Source organism: Heterocephalus glaber, unplaced genomic scaffold (assembly GCF_053883595.1).
Source record: "Heterocephalus glaber isolate CG9 unplaced genomic scaffold, H.glaber_assembly_v1.0 deba00001600, whole genome shotgun sequence".
Lineage (NCBI taxonomy): Eukaryota > Metazoa > Chordata > Mammalia > Rodentia > Bathyergidae > Heterocephalus > Heterocephalus glaber.
Window position 1 is genome coordinate 37,649,197 of NW_028258372.1, and position 15,546 is coordinate 37,664,742.

General features: G+C 50.1%; 1 long non-coding RNA gene across 1 annotated transcript; it reads right to left on the minus strand.

Annotated features, from left to right (window-relative positions):
- Positions 1 to 253: 253 nt before the first annotated feature.
- LOC110345336 (uncharacterized) lies at positions 254 to 2,875 on the minus strand. Its single transcript, XR_002388623.2, has 3 exons — positions 2,754 to 2,875; positions 1,279 to 1,414; positions 254 to 1,159 (listed from the first exon to the last, which is right to left on the minus strand). It is a non-coding gene; the product is annotated as an uncharacterized LOC110345336 (long non-coding RNA).
- Between the last annotated feature and the right edge of the window lie 12,671 nt (positions 2,876 to 15,546).

The following is a 15,546-nucleotide window of genomic DNA, read 5'->3' on the forward strand; positions in this document are numbered from 1 at the left end:
CCTGGCCCAGAAAGCCGAATGTTAAATGTCCCTCTAGTGTTTGGATGGATTGCATGATGAAACAGTAACAAAACAGTATTTGGATATATTCAATAAAATATACCATTAATTAATTTCACCTGTTTCTTTAATTTTTTTTGTTTGAAATGTGGTCACTAGAAAATTTTCAGTGACAGGTGTGGTTGGAATTACTTTTCCTGTGGGCAGCTGGGATCCACGTGCATCTCTTGGCAGTTCCACCACTACTCCAGGCTCAGGGCTCTCTCCAGAGTGCAGCCCAGCCCCACTCTCCCAAGTGGCAGGAATCTGGGACCCGACACCACAGGGCTGAGAACAGGGTTAAATGGCCAGGGGCCTAGAAGTGGCACAGGACTTGCAGCCTGTCCCAGCTGGTCAAGGACTGAGCCCAGAGGGGCAGCCTGGCGGTGCAAGGCCACCAGCTGCAACCGACCTGGGCAGGGTCAGGAGTGGGTCAGCAGGGAACAGTACGCGGGACAATAAGGAAAAGGGTGGCAGCAGGGACATCTGGGGCACCTTATCCGTGCTGTCAATCTTAAATCCCATGACAAGACACATGGGGTAGACAATCTAATCTCCTTTAATGTCCGGGCAAACTGAGGCTCTGAGCTGTTGGCCAGGTCACCTGGGTCACACAACTAGTGAGTGGCTGAGCTGTGATTCACACCAAATTTACTGGGCTTCAAAGCGAGGACTCTCCACCTCCAGCTTGTCCAGGGAGGCGGTTTCAGAGTCTTGCAGGGGGAAGTGAAATTCAGGAACTGTGTCCATGCCGAGGGAAGGAGTGAGCTTCACACGCCAGAGTGATGTAGGGCAGTGCCGATGCTCTCCAAAGACCTCTTGGGTCCCCTTGCATGTCTGGGCCTTGAGTCACCCCTGCCCTTTGTGGTGGGAAGGGTGGAATGGCTTTGCTGAGGCCACCTGTGGGTAGGTAGCAGGGCTGGACTTCCTGTGCTGTGACAGTTCCGCTGTCCAGGAGGTGGGCAGTTGTGCGGGGGTGTTGAAGCCCAGATGGAGCAAGGCAGCCGGCACACAACAGAAGCCCTGGGCTCTGCAGTCCCACAGCCCTGGGCTCTGGATATGATGAGGAAGACCAAGACCATTTTATTGGCACTTGCTATGTAATTAATGACTTCATGACCTTTTGGGAGGCAAAAGGAGCAGGAGAGATATTTATGACCTCGAGAGCATGACCCCAGCCAAGAGCTGAGTCTTCGTGCCCTGCAGGTCTGGGTGGGTGTAGTTGCCACATGGCCTTACCAGCTGCTGTGGCTTCAGACTTCCTGGTCTCCTCCTCTCTTGGGCCTGGGGGTCACCGTGGAGGACCCACAGCCTAAGCCAGGTGCTGCCCGCTGCTGCCAGAGCTGGTCCCCAATGCTGCCGACCCTCTCTTGTGCTATGGGATGTGGCACAAGATGGCAGGCACCACGTCTGATTAGCTGGCGCCAATCACTGCTCCCTTCCCTGTCCCATCGCACTGCCATTGTAGGCCAGTCCTGCAAACACCACTGCTGTGTCTACACTTGCACAGTTACAGGCCCTCCCTCTGCGCTTTTGCTGGGATCTTCCTCACTCCAGCTGGGATGCGCCCCACTCAGAGTTCTGCTCAACTCCTGGCCCAGGGAGTGCAGGTCTGCACACTGCTAGTTGGCTTTCTTGCTGTCCTGAAGGCCCCTGTCTATGCAGAAGGACCTGTGCCTTGTGGTTCTATCTAGCATGTCCTTCTCTTACTTTTCCTTGCTGGGCTCAGTTTCTTCATCCAAAGAACAGTCCATACTACCTCTCCCATAGATCTAGGAAGGTGAGGGAGGAAAATCCCTGAGATTCCTGGCAAAAGAGGTGCCTGGTGAACCTGCCTCTTCTCCAGGGCCCGGCACAAACCCTGTGTCCTCCGCTGCATCTGCCATCCCTGTCGCCAGAGGAAGGGATCAGAGCCCTCATCTCCTGACAACCCACCCCTCTGCATTTGGGGTAATTTTTGGCTGCGTGGCCATTAAGCTTTCCTTTAATGTTTCTAAGCAATGATTCTGACACTCTGTGTCAAAGTGGTACATGCTTCTTATAAAAATCCAAGCAGCTTGGCAACTGCAAAGAACAAAGTACTCAATTGCCCAAAATCTAACCACCCAGATAAAACAACATGAGTATCAGTGAAGATCAGTCTTGGCCTCTCTCCAGACACAAATACAGAAAAATGGTCAGTAGATGATAGATAAATGAATAATTCTATCATCATGGGATTGTATGTTATATACTTTTGCAATATAAAATATTGCACATTTGCACCTGTATATGATAGGGAAAATAAATCCAAAAGCATTATTCAATCTTTGATAAATATTTCTTGACCACAAGAGACATTTTTACCTAAGAGATCTCTCTGTGAATAAGAAAAAAATATTTTGAAAGCCTGCGATCCTGGCTTTTGTAAATTATCCTTTCGTTTTAGCAAGGCTGACTCCCTGGTGTGACAGCAGAAATGATCAGCACCCATCACTTCCTCCCATGCCACCTCCTCCCCTCTCTCATCTCCTGATTTTTGCTGCGGAATCATTTCCATTATGTTGGGAGCTTTACATGTTCATACCCTGGTCTGCAGCAATTCTATGTCTAAATAGATGCAGTGCCCACCATTAGCCTTCCTTTCCCGGGTCCTCTGTTATAAGTTCTTTAGCTCCAGTTATTCATGGCTTTCCGGTGTTCCTTGTCAGATTTTACTTTCAAGGTGGACTTACCACATCAGAGGCCATTGCTTTTAGCCCTGGACGCAACTTCCTTAGTGCGGGGTTGGGGAGTCCATTTCCGGGGCACATAGCTTTATTGTCTTCTGTCATTGAATGTGAAAATCTAAGATAAAGTTGAGTCTCCTCTCTTGTAATGACTGGTTTTTCTGTTCTGATTGGATACCTGGAAAGCGCTTTATGATTTGGAGTTCCGTAATGAATAGGCTGTGTCTCAGTGTTCTTTGTTCTTTGGTGTTTTTCTGCTACGCCATGTGCCCTTTAGATCTGCAAACCCCTTCCTATGTTTATGGAAAATACCTTTTCTGTCTCATTTCTCTGCTTCTCTCCTTTAGCAGTAGTACTTACTCTTATATTAGCTGACTGTTAGTTTTCTTCTCCAAACCTACTATCTTCTCTCCTTGCTTTCATCCTGTCCCTCTTTCTCTGCGCTGATTCTGATGGCCTCAAGCCTTCCCATTATGCCATTCGATTCATGGCCTTGTTCTTCCCAAATCACTTATTAGATGTTTAATTGTATTTAGGCCTCCAGTTGTTTTCCTAACCTTGCAATCTCTTTCCTTCTCATTCAGTTTTAAACTTACCTTGTCTCGTCTCTGAATTCATATCATGCCCATGTACTCTGAAACACAAGACACTGTGAGGAATTTGTTTCTGCTTTTAGTTTAGGGTTTCTTCCAGACTGCACTCTTCACCTCCCTTTGCAGGTCTGTCTTCCTGTCCCCCTGCCCGCGTTGTACATTCGCACCATTGCTGTGCTATTTCTTCTCATATTGCTTATGCCAACATGAGCAGCTCTGTCCACACCCTCTGCTTGCTTTGATATAAAGCAGATGAATCACCTCTGTCTTGTATTGTTCTCTGGATTGCCTCATGCCCATAAATCTTGCCCTCACGCCTGCGGCCTCCTCAGAAACAAGGCCACGCTTCATTCCTCTCCAGTCTCGGGCTTTTCCCTGGCACATCACTGGGCACACAGAATAGTCGTCTGAGTTTTGCCTGCAGTAAATGGAAGTTGGAGCTATATGAACTTCTCAAGTCCTGAAAGACTTTCTAAAAAATATAATTATAGAGGTCTCTGGGAACTTAGGGAGGATGACACAATATAACCTGTGTTTAAATGACAGCAAGAGAAATGGAAATTGCTCAGAAAGCATAACTTGCTTTCCAGTGGGAAGAGAAGTAGAAAGCATCAGATGCAGAATGGATCTGTAATAAATGGAGAACTTTTCCTGAAAGGGCAGATGTAAGATGTGGGATATTGCAAAGTAAGCTAAAGTTGATCCTGTCTCTTCATGGAGGCAGCCCCAAGGGGTTTGTTGCTGTAAAATTAGTGTACATTAATAGCAGGCAAATTCTTGGAATTTAGCAAGCAATGGGAGTTGGAAGCCAGATACCAAGAAAGTGTCAGAGGTAATGCAAGTAAAAGGGGAGAAGCAGCAGAGCTAAAAGTGAGGAAAGGGTCTGAGCCCACACCCAGGAGAATCAAAAACAGGGACCAGAAAAGGTATTTGTGCTTTAATGTCCACAGCAACATCATTCGAAGTAATGAAAACGTGGCAACTACCCAAGTGTCCTTTGCCGAAGGAAGAAATAAACAAACACAATTATTCAGCCAGAAAACAGAAGAAAGTTCTGTCATTTGATGCAACATGGGTACAAAATGAGGACATTTTATGCTAAGTGTAATAAGCCAGGAACAAAAGGAAAAGCACCATGTGAGGACATTATAAGAGGTTCCTAGAGTCATCAGATTCCTAATGACAGATATAGATATGGTTGCTAGGAGCCAAGGGAGGGTGGAATGAGAATTCCAGTTTGGGATGATGAAACAGTCTGGAGATGGATGGTGACGGTTCACAGAATACAAATGCATTAAACCTGACAAAAATCATAGCTCTTATGCTACGTATATTTTACCACAATAAAAAAATGTACAAAAATTGGCTGGACTCAAGTGTTCTTAACAATTCATATTCCTTCTAGACATGGTGGTGCACACCTATAACCCCAGCACTCAGGAGGCTGAGGCAGAGGATCTCAAGTTCAAGGCCAGCCTGGCTATACAGTGAGAGCCTCTCTCAAAAAAATTTAAAAAAAAATTCATATTCCTGAGCCTCAGCCCAAACCTAGGTGCTTTCCTGAAATGTGCCCTTTGCTTTTCTGTAGATTTTAATATTGATTTATTTATTTACTTATTGTACTGGGGACAGAACCCAGGGCCTCATGCATACTCGACAATAACTTTACCACTGCTACATTCCCCAACCCTGAAATGTGTCTTTTAAGAGAAGTTCTGCTGAGTGAATTCTTAAGCTTTTTAAATCTGAGAGCCATTAGTAGGATGAAAGTAATAAGAAATTGGGCTTCGGATACCTATGGAAATGATCAGAGTCTTCCCCGGTCACGGGGCTGCACCCTGGCATCTCCCCAAACCTGCACCATCCCTGTCTCTCTGCTGCTCTCGGGTCCTGGACCTGCTGTCCCAGCAGCCATGCTCCAGGGAGTCGTGGGGAGAGAGGACCCACTTAGCATGACCTCCCACTGTGGCAGAGCTGTTTCCCAGAGTGAGAGAATCATCCATGCCATGGGAGGTACCTGCTCCTCTTACCCCACATGGGCCAGACACCCTTCTCCCCTGGCCCTCCCATGTCTGGGTCCCAGTGTGACTCATGATTCACAGAGGTTTCCTCAGCAGGAAAGTGTCCACAGCAGGGCTTGGGGAGAGGATGGACACTGGCGGGTGGCCAGAAGGACCATGCACCATCACAAGAGCCAGGCATGTGGAGTCACTTGCTAAATGCAGGTGCTGTCATCATTGTTTTTATTCCAATTGTTTTAATTCCCCTCCCTTGCTCAAAGCTGTCTACTGCAGTGATAATGGATCCCAAATGTGAGGATGCTATAAGGCTCCCCGAGGGGCCCTCATCTCTTCTTGCCTCTCTGTGGATCTGCTTTATATCCACCCCACCCTAGGCTTCTCTGAGTGCCAGTTAACATGGTGTTACATGGGCTCCCACTACCGAGAGGCTCTGTCCCTAGCATCCCCGACACCAAGTCAGGGCTGAGTTGGAGCAGGTGAGGGAAGCCAGGAGCCATCAGTCACAGCAAGGACAGCAGCAGGCTGCTGCTCTATCCACGTGAGCTGGAGAGGAGAGTCATTCTCTTAAAGGCCCCACAACAGCGTCTTGGCTCCTGGTTGCCAGTGCATACACTCCTTTGCCCGGCGCTCGAGAGCGTGCCAAGCTCTGCTGCAGATCGCCCCACACTATCCCCGAGTCTCTGCTTTTTGTTTTTGTTTTTGTTTTTTTGGTACTGGGGATCGAATTTGGGACCTTGCACTTACAAGGCCAGCGGTGGAACCACTGAGCTAAATCCCCAGCCCGCCGCATCTCTGCTGTTGCACACACTCTTTCTGCCTAGAAAAGGCAGCACTCAGGATATAAACTTGTCCTTCTGGCTCCAAGTTCCAGCTCATCCTTTACCTCAGGTTGCTTTGAGTTTTTTGTGTAATCCTATTGTTTTCACATCTTTCCTGATGTCATCCTTTTACCACAGTTCTGTGATTTGGCTGAGCCAGGAGGGTCAGGGACAGATGTAGGCAGAGGATGGTTAGAGAAGCTTCCACTTGATGAGAGTAGGAAAGAGAAAACCCTCTGTGGCCCACAGTGGGCTGGGGAGGAGGATGTGGAGGTGAGACTTGAGTAGTCTGCCCTCCTTCACCATCAGGTTCCAGCATCCTCTCAGGATGGGAACATCCAGAGGCAGCTCAGGAGGCCCTTTCGCAGGTCCTTGTTTCTTGGGACACAGAGCTGGGAAGTCACAAGCCTCTCAGGAAAGCCTAGGGTCTTCCTGAGGCCACATCCCCGAGGGGACAGGGAGGCCAACTGTGATGATGAAGGCAGAGGTCCAGAGAGAGGGTCCTGAGCTCTTTCCTCCCCCAGCTCTCTACACCTTTATGAGACGAACAGGGCATCTGGAAGCTTCTGCACATCCTGAGGATGCTGCAAAGGAGGCAGGGAATGCTGACTGGCAGATGTATCAGGGAGTCACTGTTAGGGTGGGAAAAGCAGCCTGTAGACTGCCAGGTGACACGCCCAGCATGGATGGAGCTCGAGTCACAGCTGGAACTCAGGACACTGGCAGGATCAGTGAGCACTCAGGTGGGGCTGGGGGCTGGCCAGCAGGGGAGGAGGCCCTCAGTGGTCACCTCAGACACAGCGGAAGCCTCTGCGTCAAGGCAGAAGGTGGTCCCCACTTCCCCTCAACTGCACGTTTGGGCCTGGAGGCGGGGAGCCCCCTTTTGCAGGGCAGGAACAGCCCTGACAGAGAATTTTCATCCTGAAGTGAATACTCACTCAAATGAAGCCCGGAGAGGTTGTTATATATAAGCACCCCCGGTTACCTACAGGAAGAAAATTTGATTAGTCTTCTACTATTGACTCCCCATCATTAAGGTGCCTTAATAGAATTGTTTACAGACAGTAAGGTAGTTCACTTTTTTCGTGTCTTTTTTCTTTTTGTACATTTAAGTATATTATGTGAACTTTGCACATCAGCAGAGCTGAACCCTCATACCTAGAAACTAAGAGGCATCTTGATCATGGTCAGGGTCCCTTCAGGCCTGGACAGAACTTGCTAGGCACTGGGGTCCCTGAGCTGCATCTGGCCCTCCCTCCCCTGGGGCTTAGGCTCTGTCCTTTAGCGGCTGCTGCTCTGTGGCCAGGAGGGTGAGTAATCCCATCTTGCTGTTGGACCGATGGTGACATAATAATTAGCACAAACAGCAATTAGGGTAATGGTTCTGTTTAGACATAACCAGACTCCACTGCCACTGGTCTGAGAGGCTACACCAGGAATCCTCTCTGAGGGCTGGGCGCTGCTGCTCCTGCTGTCATCTGGTGCACCTGGGGGAGGCTTGTTCGAGGGGACAGGTGGGCTGCTGAGGTCGGGGTGGCAGAGGAAAAGCCCCTGCTTGGAGGAGGAGCCCCACTGTCAAGACCTGGAAGGCAGATGGGGGCTGCTCCCCGTTGCTGCCCACTCACCCCCACAAGCTGACTCCGATGCCATGTGCTCCCCCAAGCACAAGCACCCCCAGGCAGCGGGCAGTTTCCCAAGGCAAGGGAAATGTGGCTCCCCCTGGTCTGGGCCAAGGGGCCTCCCTCCTGCCCTAACCTCAACTCCAGGTGGTGGTGTCTGAGGCCGGGTTCACAGACTCCCCCAGCAGCTGCAGACGGGGGACACAAGTGTAAGCAGGGGACTCGGCCAGAGGGAGCTGGGGGCCCAGCAGCTAGGATCGCAGGGGAGTAGAGGAGCTCAAGTGTTGTGGGGGACTTTGGGGACCAAGTGGTCATGATAGCACAGCCCATCAGATGAATTCCCGCCGGCGAAGGACAAGAACAGGTGAGGGCAGAAGCCTCGGCCCTCCTGCTACCCGGCCCCCAGCCTAAACTGGGACAACTCTCTGGAGTGTTGTCAGGAATGGTCCTGTCTGCACACACGAGCCTTCTGTGCTGCTGCTCCCAGCGGCCTTATTTTATTTACTCCTCCTCACAGGCACACGGCGCAGGCCGATTCCCCGTTCTACATGCACAGGAAACGCGAGTGTTCACCCAGGGCGCCCTCAGCTACTGAGAGGTGCTAGAACTCGATCTTGAACCAAGTGTTTCGGCTTCAAATATCAAATCTCAGTTGTATTATTGGTGCTTTTTTTTAAAGACCTGTTTGTATGGAACTTTACAGCTTACAGAGTACTCATACACATGTTAGGCCATTAGTTCTTCAGACGGCACCCTGGGGAAGGAGGTGACGATGAGACGCTAACATTTTACAGATCGGGAGGAGGTGACCTGCCTGAGACTTGTTCTGCTCGAGGTCAGAGAACCTGCAGCCTCAGCAGGGGCTGGGAGCTTGTTAGAAATGCAGAGCCCTGGGCCCTGCCCCAGACCTGCTGTGTCAGAATCTGCACTTTGATGAGATTCCTTGGAGGATTAGATGCACCTCAAGATTTGCGAAGTACTGACTTAGAGCGTCTCGCCCGGCCCTCTCATTTTAAAGCAAGGAATCTGGAACCCCGTAGCTGTAGGCGACTTGTCCAAAGTCACACAGCAAGCTGGTGGCCAGGCCAGCTCTGCTTTGCACCAGGCTGTGTGAGGAGCCGAGGACCAGCAGGGCAGGACTCTGCTTCCCAAGGGTCATAAAGTAGCTTGGGCTCTGAGAAAAAAAGGCCTAGAGGAAGACCAAGTCCTATTATGTTTTCTTGCTGTGTTTTGTGGTGACTGCTGCCTTTGACTGCCCGAAGACATCCCATTAAGTAAGAAAGAATGAAAATAATGCGCTGCCAGGCTGGGAGGCTGGGCCCCTCCAACCTCCTGGCAGAGGCGCAACTGGCTTCATAAATTCCTCCTGGCAAAGAAATGACGTTGCCACAGCTGTTTCCCTTTCCCAGAGCCATCAGGGCATCACCGGTCTTTCGGTGTGGAGTGAAACCAAACGCAGAAGTGGGAGGGTGGAGCATGAGAGGTCGACTCGCCAATGCAGGGCAGAAGCCAACTGGTCTTTGCCTTGTGCCATTGCTGAGGGACTGTGTCATTCGAGTACTGCCGCCCCCTACCCCGGCCAGTCGTGGGTCTCACACCTCCGTGAGCCATGTGTTGAGTGGCTTTGTTTGCTGAGAGGCTGACACCTCATGCCACGTGACTGGGAGTTTCGGGGTTACTGGCAATAGTAATCTGCTATATTTGCTGCTGCAAAAAATGCCACAGGTTTGGTGTCTTAGAACAGTACAGATGTATTCTGTCACAGTTCTGGAAACCAAGATCAAGACACCAGCCTGGTTGGCTCCTTCTGGAGGCTCTGACAACACTTCTTCCAGTTTCTGGTAGCTCCAGGCATTCCTTGGCATGGGTGAGTGAGGAACCAGGGACCATCAGAGCAGTACTCTTTGTACTTCAGTGCCACCTTCTGTCCCTGCTCTGCCCCTGTCAGCACAGGACTCTTCTGTGTCTCAGACCTCCCTCTGCCTGTCCTATGGAAAATCACCTAACATTGGATGGCACCTGGCAAGATTTGGCTCAAGATTCAGCTCAAGATTCTTAACTCAATTACATCTGCAAAGACTCTTTTCCAAAACATGGTTTGAGAAACACAGACACAGGTTCTGGGGCTTAGAGTTTGGACTTCTTTGAGGGGACCGTTCAACCCACTAAAGATCCCCCCCGAAGACTGTGGTCTTCGGCATCTTTCTCCTTCCCAGCAATGTCTTATGGCACATGTGGTGTGGCCAGGAAGAAACTCACTTGGCTCAGGGTCACAGGGAGTACCTTTGAAACCCAGCTCTCCCATCAGCTCGGGCTGGGTTTGGCAAGTCACATACTCTATCTGAGCCCGAGTCCCCTTGTGCCTACCACAGAGCAGTGACAAGGGCAACCTCAACTCTCAAGGTGCTGAAGGGCACCTCCCAAGAGCTAAAAGATGGAAACCACTAGGTAAATTGTAAAATACTGGACAGGTGTGAAACAAAAAAAATGATTCTATGTGCAAAGGGATAGAAGTAGAGGAGGCAAAATCATCCAAACTAGTAACAATCAAAACCCTGTTCCCTCTTTGTGAGAATCTTCAAATGATTTCTTTTTGGAGCAATAAACACAAAACTCTCCCTGAGCTCTAAACTCACCTTCCCAATTCCTGTGGTCTCCAGTATTCCCTGGATCTTAAAAGCCTTCCAAACCCTGTCCCGATTGTCCCCCAATCATCCCACCCCAGCCTGAGCCCCAGGGAGCTGGTATACTTGGCCTAAGCTATGGTTCAGGGGTTCCCAGGGGAGCCCCAAGCTGATCCCTCCTGCCAACTCAACCCCAGTGATCCCTGCTTGGCTGACCAACTTCCAGGACAATGGGTTGGGGTAGAATTCCCTGTGATGGAGGACCCCAAAGCTGGAGGGGCTCCTAGAGCAACCAGTGAAGGGCCAAGTCTGGCAGGCGCCAAGTATGTCCAGATGTCCTTTGGACATGCAAGAGAGAGGCCCTTCCCAGCTCTCCGTGCCCAAAGTGTAGGCAGGTGAGTGCTCACCAGTGTGATGCTGCTGCCTGGAGCGGGGTGGGCTGGAAGGGGCACCAGCGACGTCTAACAGAACACTTGATGACGTGTAGCTTGCTGACTAGACATTTACGGAGCCATTTCAATACTCAGAACATGGGGTTAGATGTGCTGGTAACGCAAAGAGCTGATAGCGCACAGAGGGACAGCAGGGTGTGCCAAGTAGCACCTCAGAGGAGCGATTCATAGTAAGAGTTTGGAGAGGGAGGAGTTACTGCCACCTGAGGACATCCAGGGGAGCTGTGAGGAGAGAGGTTTGACTTGGGATCCAAATGCCAAGGCTGTGATGGAACTTGATGGGCAGTGATGCAGTAGCAGCTGTGCCTGGCAGAAAAAGCCATAGGTGACTGGCCCTGGCTCCAGGCTCAGGCCAGTGGTGGGAGACTCCAGACCCTCTGACAGCAGCCTGCAGCCCAGGGCTTACTGAACACAGACCAGGGAGACGCTGTTGCTCATTATTGGCAATCTCAATAGAAGAGCACAGGGCCGGGACTTTCTCTAAGAGGCTCTGGCCAGGGTGATGGGGCAATGCAGACAAGAGACTCTGACACTCAGCAGGTTCTTAGCCTGGCCCAGGCCCCTGGAGCATCTTGGCTCCCACCAGTACTCACCATGGCCTGGCCGACTGCCTGCCCCGAAGCTCAGAGCAGAAACAGTCCGAGCGCCAGCTGCCTTGGGTGTGGCTGCCCTGTCTGCAGGCAAGGGCCGGTGACTCATCAGATCACCACCAAGGCTGTGCAGGCTGAGGACGGGCTGGGCAGGTGACTGTGAGACAACCAGAAAGTGCACAGGGCCTGCGCAGCTCTGCAACACACACACCTGACGCTCCTGCAGGCTCTGCCGCTCCACCTCCCAAATACTACCAATTCTTCCAGCCCAGGGCAGTGCAGAAGCACCTCCAAGAACCACCTCTTGGATTCCTCCCTGCCTCGCCTTCCCTTTGGAGCCCCAGCCTGTCACCCAGTCACCTACCAGGAGGCAGGAGGGCCCAGGACCCAGAAGCAGAGGCCTTCACAAGGTCAGGTCACCATCCTCTCTGCACTTGGTTGCCAAGGGACTAGACAAGAAAGTCTCTGGGACTTTCTAAAGTGTCCCAGGGCAATAAAGACAGCCCCTCAAGCATCCCTCCCCTGGATATTTGAAAGCTCTGAGACTGAGGAGGAAGGGCTGGGGCAGGGAGTGAGGCCCGGGATAACAGGACTAAAGTGAAGAGTGTGGAAGAGTTAGAAGGTAGAGGTGCTGCTGGAGGAAGAAGTGCTGTTTCTTATTAAGCTCCTACAGTGTATCAGGCACAGTGACAGGTATTTTATATGTAAAGCCATCTTTGGTCATAAGAACCCTGAGAAATGGATGTTTCTAACCGAATGTCACAAATGAGGAAACTGAGGTACAGAGAGGTTAAGTGGTTTGCTCAAAGTCACACAGCCAGTGGTGGTAAAGCTGGGGTGCACACCTTGGTCTGTCACCTCTGAAGACCCTGTTCTGATTTTTCTGGGGTCCTCCCTGGGCAGGTCTGGAATCTGTGTAGAAGTGGTTTTTGGTCCCAGAAAAAGCTGAGGGCTGACAGGATCCTGAGGTAGTGGCTCAGGCTGTGGCTGTAGGTCCACCAGAGGGCTGCCAGAGAGCACTGCCAGCAGGGGTGGAGCAGGAGCCCAGAGGACGGTGTCAGGAGAACAGAGCTTGGATTCGGGCTGGCACAGGGGCAGGGCACTGTGCAAGTCTAGTGCTGACAGCAGCCTTTCAGCATGAGGCTGGGTCACTGCTGCTATTCATCACCTTCCCTCCCTGCTGGCTGCTGCCCTACCCACCCCACCCAGAGAGATCAGACCTGCAGCCCTGAGAGTTCTGGAGGGCCCAGGAGCACTAGGTGCACACCCCGCCTCACCCTTAGCTGCCCAGCCCAGCACCCCCTAGACTCAGCCAGGCCCTCATTTCTGGGCCTCCTGCCCAGCCCCTTTGCTGCCTGTCTGCTCCCTCGGCCAGCCCTGTCATATCAGGGCAGACCAGGTGCTGTATCCATTCACAGAGACACAGGTCAGTCCTCTGTCCTTGGTGTGCTCGGATAGGGTTTCCATGGTCACATGCTCCACTCCTCCAATTGGGGTGTTTGTCAAGGGGCTGGGGAAGAGATCTGCTGGAAGAGAGAATCTCGGAAGGGATAATCTCTGGAAGAGAGAGTAGGTAGAACTCTTGAAGACATAGGGGTAGGCAGAGGTTTTACGAACAAAAGCCCGACCCCATGGGAAATATTACAAAGAATCAACAACTGGGATCTCATCTTATTAAAAAGCTTTTGCACAGCAAAAGAAACCACCAACAGAGAAAAGAGACAACTCACAGAGGGAGGAAATTTTTTTGCCAGCTGTTCCTCAGACAAAGGACTAATATGTAGAATATATAAAGAATTCAAAATATTCAGACCCCTCCAATTTAAAGATCCAATACAAAAATGGGCATCTGAAATGAATACACACTCTCAGATGAAGAAGTACAAATGGCAAATAAATATATGAAAAAATGTTCAACATCATCGGTCATTCAAGAGATACACATTAAAACAACACTAAGATTCTACCTCACCCCAGAAAGAATGGCTGTTATCAAGAAATCAACCAGTAACAAATGCTGGCCAGGCTGTGGGGGAAAAGGAACCCTTCTCCACTGTTGGTAGGAGTATAGACTGGTGCAGCCACTGTGGAAATCAGTGTGGAGATTCCTCAAAAAACTAAGACTAGAGGTTCCATTTGACACTCCTATTCCCTTTCTTGGTATCTTCCCGAAAGAATTAAAAGCATCACACCACAGCGATATATGCACACCCATGTTTATAGCAGCAGTTTGTAATAGCTAAATCTTGGAAACAAATGCCCATCAACTAATGAATGGATAAAGATGATGTAGCTTTTTATACAATGGAGTACTACTTGGCCATAAAGAAGGATAAGCTTAAGACATTTCTAGGTAAATGGATGCACCTTGAGACTGTACTCTTAATGAAATAAATCAGACACACGTGTTTAAATATCACAGCATTTCTCTGGTGTGAGAAACCAAAAGTATAAATAAGGTCCAAAATTTATAATACATATTGTGAAGTAGGAAGAAAATATTCAAATGGAAAGGGGAAATAGGCAGGGAAGAGAGAGAGAGGAAGGAAGGGAAAAGGAAAAAAATGAGAAAAGAAGGAAAAAATTGAAACAAAGCTTTTGTAAATAAGAAAGAGAAGAGAGGTTGAAGGGAGAGGAGAGGAATGGGAAAAAAGAAGAAACAAGATATATCATATAGGGCTGGGGATTTAACTCAGTGGTTACACCGCCTGCCTTGCAAACGCAAGGACCCAAGTTCAATCCCCGGTACAAAGAAAAAGGTATATCATGTACAGGTACAAATTCCCTATGATGGATGAGATCATTACATATATCTAAAATGTACCAATAAACCTGATTTTTTAAAAAGGGGTGGGGAGTGGCCCCTGCTGTCCAACCCTCCTCATGTCCCCTGTTCCCGTCCACGGCTGGGAGCCTCCATGCATGCATTGTGCATTCCAGCCCCAGGTATGCAGGGCAGCCTACAGTTTCCCCAGAAGGCAAGTTTGAGTCTGGTCCACTCCTGGCAAGGTACCCTGAGAGCCACCCAGGTCTAGGATTCTGGAAGGAGACCCCACAATGTTTCTAGGAAGCATCATTTATTTGGTTCCTTGTGAAATGATGTCTTAGACTGGGTTTTCTTGGGATTGCCAGGACAGGGCCAAGGGCCGAACAAGCCATGGGTTCCTAACATGAATCTCCCTTGGGAAGGAAGGGGCGAGGAAGGGAAAGAAGGGTTCCCCGTGCCCTCATGACTCCCAGAGATAGGCTGGCGGCTTTGCATGCCTTTCAGAGGCAGTCCCTACTTGTGGGAAGAGACGACCCTAAGGAAAACGGGCCTTTAAAGGCAAAGGCTTGGCCAGGACACACAAAACCCACCTGGGCTCAAGAGTCCTGGGAACGGTCTGCAGTTTGCCTCGCTCCAGAACAAGATGACAGGTTCAGTTCAGCCGAATAAACATTTACTGAGCACCTGATGCATGCCAGTAATGTAGACAGGGAGGAAGCAGAAATAAGAAGCACTCATCCCTTCCCTCAGCCTGTTGCACTCATAAAACAAGTGAATATGATGAAGTGGGACCAAGGGTCTTACACATTGGAGGTGCCAGGCATGAAGGACCCCAGCAGGGGCACTGAATCTGTTTCTGGATTCTCCTGCAAAGGCTAATACCACTGAAAGTGGCAGTGGGAGGGTCTCATTATCCTCTTGCTTGAGGTCTTTCATTGTTTTCTTGTTACTCTGAGAATAAAATTCAAAGCCCAGACATAAGTTGAGAAAGTCTAGCATGATCCTATACTGCACAATATCCACAAGCGACATGTGGCTACCGAGCCCTTGAACTGTGGCCAGTGTACCTGAGGAACTTAATCGTTGTATCTCATACAACTGTGACCAAACTAAGCAGCCACCACAGAGAGGACGCTCTCATCGTTACAGAAAGTGCTATCTGCTCCTCTCATGCCTCCCACCTCCCTGTCACTCATCTGGGGTTCGAGGGTATGCCAGGCTCATGGCCTTACTCACGGTTCCATTTGCCTGCAGCCCCTTATCCCACTCCTGAGACAGGCAGCTGCCTCTCAAACTCCAAGTCTCCACCTGGCCA